Raw genomic sequence first — 10000 nt, 5'->3', positions numbered from 1 at the left:
TATTGCAAAGCACATTCAAAACTGCTTTGCCGCTTTGGCATTCATTGAAAAAACTAAACTAAATGTAATAAATGGGCAAAAACTATGAACAAACAAATGTTCTTTAGATACTATATCTTTGGTGAAAATGTTCAGCTGCAAAATAAAGTTAAATATTAAAGTGGTTTTATGAATACGACCGTAAATCTGTCAGGATGATGGCGTTCGAAGCGATGCTAAATGAGCAATTATCCTAATGGGATTTTGAATGAATACTCCTGCGATACTGCTAAACCGAATTAAAACTATTACAAAGGACATGTTTAGTCACCACTGAATAAAAAGTTTAGCAGTGACAAAGTATATTTGCATCCATAGTGATGATCAGGTACTGATGTGACAGGTCGCCATGATCATGTGACCCACCACGGTCGCTGTGGCCCTAAACAACCGCGTAGAGTACAGATAGATACCGATAACTTCCTGCTTCTCAAGACCGATAACGTATTTATTCACACTTTTTCTCTATCCTCCTGTTGTGGGGCAGACTGGCTCGTACAGGCCCATGCATCCTTCACCGTTGCCATTTCTAACACAAAGTAAGTGCGTAGTTCTCTCTTAAATCTGTCAGTAGACTTCGCTATGGAAGCGCTAACAACTACAACATGGGTGACGGGGTGGAGAGACTTCGTAGGCTTTCAAAACACCGTCGTAGGGATGCTGGCGTTTGTTGCGTCTGACCAGTATTCCCTCTCAGGGAATTAAAGTCACTGGTCACTCCCAAATTCTTTCAGATGACATATATGCAGAGTAAGAAGGACCATCAAGACAGAATAGGAATATTATCATGTTTTACTGAAGCTTCAGGAGACCAGCCCACATCAATACAGTCATACCGCCATCTCGGGATGGTCTAACATCCAAACGGAAAGAAACTACTTCTTGAATCGGAAAGGAATGCCTAGCCCTTCCCAAACACTGATAAGATAAGGAGGGGGATGCATCCTTCACACATTCCAATGCCTAAAACACTACACAGACCTCTGTAGACAAAGAGAAACTGGTATACAGAGTATACATGGAAAAATACGAGCTGCTCCAAACATGACTATGAATAAAGAAATAACTCTTAAACATATATGCGTTCTCCACATGTTTCAGGTGGATGATAAGGTTTGATGTGTGTTGTGTGATGTTTGAAGTGTCTTCTGAAACAGTGACAAAGTCCTCCAAGATCGACGACATCGGAGCTATTTTTTTAATGTAACCAGTTTTATTGGCGTGACATAAATACGGGTATTGGCCCGACATCTATCGTACATTCTTTATATACAGTAGCTACAGTCTGCAGCGTCGAATTAGATTATGTGGTTCATAAGGAGATGAAATTTGTTAAAAGTTGCATCAAACTGTGTACACATTTAGAACATATCCAAAAGTTGTATTGTCATTGAAATGTTCGCTGTTTCCCAGCATGCTCCGGTGCGGCAAAGACAGAAGGTTTAGCAGACTTCTTTCAAAAAGCAAAGTAGCCCATGGATCCAAATCAACCATTTTGGATTAAGCCGCAATCATTCCAAAGATGATTGCTGCAATTCCTGCAGGGAGAATTGCTATTCCCAATTTCTCTGCAGTAATGTCCGCCATTATATACAACAATTGACTGTCAGGTTCTAAACATCTACTTTGCTAAAACTTGGAGATGAGGCGACAGTAATGATGTCCTGGAGCTCCTCCAGCTTGCAAGTGAGATTTATTCTAGCAATGGACTTCCAACACGGGGCGATATCTTTTGCCGTGCAAAAATGATTTTCCATTTCCGCAAAATGGGCCAATAAATTTTTATGATATCGTATCATTAGTTTTTTATGATATTCCAACGTGGGCTGTCTGCTATTTTACATCATTTTGCTGAAACCAAAGCAGAACACTTTGAAATAGAAGCCGATTATGAAATCACGGAGGCAGACAGGAAATATCAACACTAACAAATGGAAACCCTCAATCATCTTTTTGAAATGAACGCTTGTGTTTTTGAGCTACTTTACTAATGGAATGGGCTTTTTTGTCATTGCACTTAAAAAGTGCAAAGAAATTTGTTTTTTAGTACAACCCGTCCAAGAACAAACATACAGTACACAGGGTAGACAGAGCAGGAGGACTGATACGCTTCCATAGAAAGGTAGGAACAACAGGTAAACATGGGGGAGAAGGAGAAAACAAATCCCAAACAAAAATCCTATGGAGGGGGGCTCAGTTTGAGACCAGGAACAAGTCTTGAGCAAAGCACATATGAACATTGTACGACACAGAAAACCCGAGACTTGCAACAGGGCAGAGAGGTAGGGGCCCTGTTGTCAATAGCTACATTTACATTACTCTTAGACCTAAATATTGCAATTAGAAATTGGTAATGATAACACCCATATTTCGAAAAACCTCTCAAATATCGCAAAATCATTTTTGCGCTCTCATGAGGTGGTTTTTGAGACGTTTTGGATATTGAAGTGTTTCGCAAAAGCGTGATGGGAACACTTTTTTCCACATTTAGACGTCACTTAATTATCAATCAATCAATCAATGTTTATTTATATAGCCCTAAATCACAAGTGTCTCAAAGGGCTGTACAAGCCACAACGACATCCTCGGTACAGAGCCCACATACGGGCAAGGAAAAACTCACCCCAGTGGGACGTCGGTGAATGACTATGAGAAACCTTGGAGAGGACCGCATATGTGGGTAACCCCCCCCTCTAGGGGAGACCGAAAGCAACGGATGTCGAGTGGGTCTGACATAACATTGTGAAAGTCCAGTCCACAGTGGATCCAACACATCAGCGGGAGTCCAGTCCACAGCGGGGCCAACAGGAAACCATCCCGAGCGGAGACGGGTCAGCAGCGCAGAGATGTCCCCAACCGATGCACAGGCTAGTGGTCCACCCGGGGTCCCGGCTCTGGACAGCCAGCACTTCATCCATGGCCACCGGACCTATGCAACTCCCCCTCGCAAGGGACAGGGGAGAAGAGGAGAGAAGAAAAGAAACGGCAGATCAACTGGTCTAAAAAGGGGGGGTCTATTTAAAGGCTAGATTATACAAATGAGTTTTAAGATGGGACTTAAATGCTTCTACTGAGGTAGCATCTCTAACTGTTACCGGGAGGGCATTCCAGAGTACTGGAGCCCGAATAGAAAACGCTCTATAGCCCGCAGACTTTTTTTTGGCTCTGGGAATCACTAATAAGCCGGAGTTCTTTGAACGCAGATTTCTTGCCGGGACATATGGTACAATACAATCGGCGAGATAGGCTGGAGCTAAACCGTGTAGTATTTTATACGTAAGTAGTAAAACCTTAAAGTCGCATCTTAAGTGCACAGGAAGCCAGTGCAGGTGAGCCAGTATAGGCGTAATATGATCAAACTTTCTTGTTTTTGTCAAGTTATTGACAAAAACAAATAATTACCGAAGCAGATGCAGATGGGTTCTCTTGGTCTCGCTTCCGATCGGTCGGCCAGGGGGAGTCGCCTTCTCATGGGTCCCTTCCTGGAAATATAGGCCGACCCCAGGCTCAGAGAGACCCACGTGCCCGAACAATGTCAAGGGGGCCATTAGGGCGTTGCCTTTGAGCGAACTTTACGGCAACAGGGGTGGCTGCAAATTTAAAATATTGCTATTATTTTGCAAAAAACTGCAATGGAAACACAGCTATTCCTATCGAGAGGAATACAGCGACCAAGGCATGGTATGTGGGGGGTGGAGTACGTGTGTTAGCCTGAAGAGTCGCGTGTCTCTCGACTTTGGTGTGTGTTTTGGTGACAACACAACCAGTCAGTCCAACAAAAGTCAACAAACAACAGGTGTGTGTCCATGAAAGACAGGAAATGAATTTGGAGCTTCTTCACCGCACTGTCCTCTGGGGGAGTCTCGTAGTAACGACCTTGCCAAGCCGTTTTAGCTGCGGGATGGGGGTAAATCCACAGTAGAACATTTCACTCCATTCTTGGTCCTCAAATGGATCATACTTGACTTGCAGCAGATTTAGTCCAGAAACTATGAAATCCTGAGTGCCAACAACTTTGCCTATCCTTCAATCATGTGTGGCAACTTTAGGGTACCTTGAACGGTTGCCAGCATTTTCCGAATTTGAAGATACACCAGGGCAACGCTTACTCCAACCACCAGATGCCCGGTTATCATGATTCCGAATATGCTCTCGAAAGAAAGAATCGCCAGGCACAGGACAGTCCACTTCTCCCAAGAGTCGATCGGTCCAGTTACAAACGCTCCATCAGGACAGGCAGTTTCCTTCCGAATCTGAGAGCTTGTCAAGAAGTCTTGTCAATTTTGTTAAGAGGACAGTTGATCAATTCCGTTGTTTACATTTTTGTGAGCAGTGCAACACACTGGTTGTGTTTTGGTGACAACACAACCAGTCAGTCCAACAAAAGTCAACAAACAACAGGTGTGTGTCCATGAAAGACAGGAAATGAATTTGGAGCTTCTTCACCGCACTGTCCTCTGGGGGAGTCTCGTAGTAACGACCTTGCCAAGCCGTTTTAGCTGCGGGATGGGGGTAAATCCACAGTAGAACATTTCACTCCATTCTTGGTCCTCAAATGGATCATACTTGACTTGCAGCAGATTTAGTCCAGAAACCATGAAATCCTGAGTGCCAACAACTTTGCCTATCCTTCAATCATGTGTGGCAACTTTAGGGTACCTTGAACGGTTGCCAGCATTTTCCGAATTTGAAGATACACCAGGGCAACGCTTACTCCAACCACCAGATGCCCGGTTATCATGATTCCGAATATGCTCTCGAAAGAAAGAATCGCCAGGCACAGGACAGTCCACTTCTCCCAAGAGTCGATCGGTCCAGTTACAAACGCTCCATCAGGACAGGCAGTTTCCTTCCGAATCTGAGAGCTTGTCAAGAAGTCTTGTCACATTTGTTAAGAGGACAGTTGATCAATTCCGTTGTTTACATTTTTGTGAGCAGTGCAAACAGAGGCTCCAAGAAAGTTAAGACAAGACAATACAAGAAGCAAAAGCAGGAGAGGTAAGGTGGAGGGAAGGGAAGTGTCCGCCTTCTTTGAGAGCCAGACAGAAAGTAATTTAAACAAGGGCCAGACCCTCCGATGAGCTTCTTTTTGTGTTCTACCAAGAGACAAGAACTTGACACGTCTAATTTGGAACTAGCGACTGGTTGGTGATTAGTAAACAGCAAAGTGATTGAATATTTTTTTACAGCCTGTGTAGTAGACTGATTGTTGGTTGTGTCGTTTGAACACAACTCTTCGACAACTAGCTCTTGGTTCCTCCCTTTTCTGCCAAAGAGCTATTCTAGCTGAAGCATGTGGCTTTGCTGTTAGCATTAAATAATAAATGATAAATGGGTTATACTTGTATAGCGCTTTTCTACCTTCAAGGTACTCAAAGCGCTTTGACAGTATTTCCACATTCACACACACATTCACACACTGATGGCGGGAGCTGCCATGCAAGGCGCTAACCAGCAGCCATCAGGAGCAAGGGTGAAGTGTCTTGCCCAAGGACACAACGGACATGACTAGGATGGTAGAAGGTGGGGATTGAACCCCAGTAACCAGCAACCCTCCGATTGCTGGCACGGCCACTCTACCAACTTCGCCACGCCGTCCCCGAGTGAGGCCACAGATTGCTAAAACTTCTGTTTCTGATTCATCTTCTTCTTCTGAGTTTTTTTGTCTGAGTCTTCTTCTGACTCTACTTTATTATCCATTTATTCTGCTTCTGGTTCTTCTTCTTCTTCTTCTTCGGATTTTGCTTCTTCTTCTTCATCTTCATCTGATTCTTCTTGTGTGTTCTGATTCTGCTTCTTTCTCTTGTACTTCTCGGATTCTTCGGCTTCTCATGTTGCTTCTTCTTCTTCATCTACTTTTCTTATGATTCATCTTATTTTTAATCCTACTTCTCCTGCTTCTTCCAATTCTGCTTCTGCTCCTGATTTTGCTTCTATCTCTTTTTCGGCATCTTGTTCTGATTCGTCCGGTTCTCCTTCTGCTTTGGTCAGACTTTGAAATAAACACTTTCCGACACTTACAGAACTTTAGTCGAACTGTAAAGACCCAACAACTGTGTGAGCATTTCAGTCTGTAGCGTTCCAAAGTACATTCAAGTAACTTCCATGAAAAAAATTATTCAAACTGTTATTTCTCTCCTACCACTCCTGTTATTTCTCACACAACAGTGTGGTTGCAGTCCGAAAACAAAATTTCCAACGGCGGGTGAAGGAATCCTTGCGGTTTGGTCTCGGTTGCAACACTAAGTGGAAACAAACGGAGTCTCCTGATCGCACAAACTGGAATGCAAACACAAATGAAAGGAGAGAGAAACAACAGCTTGCGATTGTTTATGTTTGCCAACTGGCCTTCAGCGCTTCCCACCACATTTTATCATCTCCTGTTGTTTTTTTTTGGGGGGGGGGGAAGGCGAGCTGAAGACTCCTTCTGGGACCTCAGAGCTCCGACACAAATCTTAAAATGTCTCAGGGAGCAGAAGCCTCCTGAAAGTCTGTAGGATTATTCCGCCTTTGATGTATTGCGTCTTCTTCGCAATGCATGCGGCCATGTTCGGGTTCGAGTATGGAGGGCGAGGCGTGAGTTTGCCGCAATACGTTTTTAGCGAGTGGAGGTCAGAAAGTGATTCCCATCCAGATAAAACCTTGGACTCAAAAACATATTTCACTTTGTGGAAAAAGTTGAGGGTTTGAAGCCGTTCTTAACGAGATGAGGCTCCAGTTTTCAGAGTTTGATGATGATGATTCCACACAAGAAGAAGCTAGCTAAAGTTCCTCAGAGCTTCAAACCTGATTGTTGTTACCAAAGCAGGATTACTATCAATTTTAAAGGATGAGCCTGTTCCTCGGTAGCTAAGGTCATATTTCAGACCGAGAGAAACGAGAGACACCTTCAACTTTGAGCCTTTTCCACTGAAAGTCAGCCCGATAAATCACGTCCTTGTTTTCGCTGATCTTCTTCGTCTGTGCTTTCATCTCCGTCGTTGGGATGAAGAAGAGTTCAAGTCCTTGGGGAAGATGTGTTGGTATTTGAAACATTTCTTTTCCATACATGAGTGCTGCATTAAGGACGACTGAATGATTGAAAATCACAGCCACGCTGTGTTGTTACAAGCACTTAGCGGAGGAAATGGCAGAAATCTGATAGCTACGTCTCCAGAATCTTGCAGATGAAGCAAAGTGAGGTTTTCTGGGATCGCGGTACAGAGGGCGGTGGTATGTTTGGGGTTAACGACGAGGGGAAATCAGGGAGTCTGTCCGTCATCGCCACGTCACATCAAATCCCTTTGAGCAGTCCAGACTGTTGTGTCATCATTAGATGCAGACCTAGCCCTGAACCCCCCCCCAGACCCCCTCCTCCCCAAACATGCAATGTCATATCCATGCGTCATGTCCTTCTCATCACGCTGACGACTCGGAGCGGGGTCGGACCTTGAATGCAGCACTCTGTCGCCCGGCGTTCATGTCACCAGACTGGTGGGAGTCGACTTGGGGAGGATGTTTATTTATCTTCAGATTCCACGTCAGCTTGAGAAAGTTACATGTGGTTTTATTGATGTGCAGGCCGGAGAGTTGAAACCTATCAGATTTTTAGTAAGGTTTAGTTCCTCAGTGTGTTTATTCTCATGTTTCACATTTGTAGCTTCATTTAGTGAGTAGTGGTACATATTTGTTGCTATAATTAGCGAGTAGAGGTACATATTTGTAGATATATTTAGCGAGTAAGGGTCCAATTTGTTGATATATTTAGTGAGTAGAGGTACATATTTGTAGCTATATTTAATGAGTAGGGGTACATATTTGTAGCTATATTTAGTGATTAAGGGTACATATTTGTAGCTATATTTAATGAGTAGAGGTACTAATTTGTAGCTGTATTTAGTGAGTAGGGGTACATATTTGTAGCTATATTTAGTGAATAAGGGTACATATTTGTAGCTATATTTTATGAGTAGAGGTACATATTTGTAGCTATATTTAGCGAGTAGGGGTACATATTTGTAGCTATATTTAATGAGTAGAGGTACTAATTTGTAGCTATATTTTATGAGTAGAGGTACATATTTGTAGCTATATTTAGCGAGTAGGGGTACATATTTGTAGTTATATTTAATGAGTAGAGGTACTAATTTGTAGCTATATTTAGTGAGTAGAGGTACATATTTGTAGCTATATTTAGTGAGTAGGGGTACATATTTGTAGCTGTATTTAGTGAATAAGGGTACATATTTGTAGCTATATTCTGTGAGTAGAGGTACATAGTACAGGTATGTGTAGCCATATTTAGCAAGTAGGGGTACATACAGTATTTGTAGCTATATTCAGTGAGTAGATGTACATATTTGTAGCTATATTTAGTGAGTAGGGGCACATATATTAGCTATATTTAGTGAGTAGGGGCACATATATTAGTTATATTTAGTGAGTAGGGGGTATACATTTGTAGCTATAATTAGTGATTTGGGGTACATATTTGTAGCTATATTTAGTGAGTAGAGGTACATATTTGTAACTATATTTAGTGAGTGGGGGTACATATTTCTAGCTATATTTAGTGAGTAGGGGTTTATATTTGTAGCTATATTTAGTGAGTAGGGGTACATATTTGTAGTTATATTTATGAGTATAGTTACATATTTGTAGCTATATTTAGTGAGTAGGGGTACATATTTGTAGTTATATTTATGAGTATAGTTACATATTTGTAGCTATATTTAGTGAGTAGGGGTACATATTTGTAGTTATATTTATGAGTATAGTTACATAAATGTAGCTATATTTAGTGAGTACAGGTACATATTTGTAGCTATATTAAGTGAATAAGGGTACATATATGTAGCTATATTTAGTGAGTAGGGGTACATAATTGTAGCTATATTTAGCGAGTAGAGTTACATATTTGTAACTATATTTAGTGAGTAGGGGTACATAATTGTAGCTATATTTAGCGAGTAGAGGTACATATTTGTAGCTCTATTTAGCGAGTAGAAGTCCACATTAAAGTTCATAGAGAGGTGTATCTTGCGTCATGCATTTATTCGGTAGTTAAACATTAAATTATTCATGATTGAAAGCGAAGATCCGCCACCACAAGCCCAGGGAGTGTGCATTACCACAGCCCGGTAAGCACATCACATTGTTTTCTGTTTTTGTCATTTTTACGTGTCGGTTTCTTGTAAATATGATGTTGTCAGTTAAAGTCTGTGTCGAATGAACCTGAGTCCGAAACGACTCGCTGTTAGCTTAACGACTTTGTCAAATCCCCTGTGTTTTCTGCAGTCGCACGCCGCACCAGCGCTGAGCTAATGGGGGGCGGGGGCGTCCTGACTGGTGGCGGCAGAGGGACAGTTAGAGGCAGACGGTGGGTGATTAGGGTGAGACGTGGTGCCACGGCCACGCAGGCTGGATCAATGGAAATGGGCTCTTAGCGTGATGGATGAACTTTCCTCCCCAACATGGAGGCCATTTAGGCCAGAAAACGACTTAATGCACGCTGTAGCGTGGTGCTAGCTGGAGGGACCCTTAGGTCAGGGGTGCCCAAACTTGTTCCACTGAGGGCCACAGACTAACACAGCAAAGGACACCAGTTAAAACCAGTTCAATATACAGTATATACATACATACATATATGTATATATATATATATATATATATATATATATATATATATATATATATATATATATATATATATATATATATATATATATATATATATATATAAAAACACATACATTCACATACATACATATAAACACACATATATACATACATACATACATACATACATACACATACATACATATATACACACATATACATATATATACACATATATACACATATTTTTTTTGAGTTACGTGTAAAATAATACCAGATTTGGCCCTTTTTTAAAAAAAAAAAATTTTTTTTTTTGAGTTATGTGTAAAATAATACCAGATTTGGCCTTTTTTAAAAAATGTTA

The sequence above is a fragment of the Entelurus aequoreus genome, linkage group LG09, assembly GCF_033978785.1.
Source record: "Entelurus aequoreus isolate RoL-2023_Sb linkage group LG09, RoL_Eaeq_v1.1, whole genome shotgun sequence".
NCBI classification, from domain to species: domain Eukaryota; kingdom Metazoa; phylum Chordata; class Actinopteri; order Syngnathiformes; family Syngnathidae; genus Entelurus; species Entelurus aequoreus.
This window is presented reverse-complemented; position numbering follows the sequence as displayed.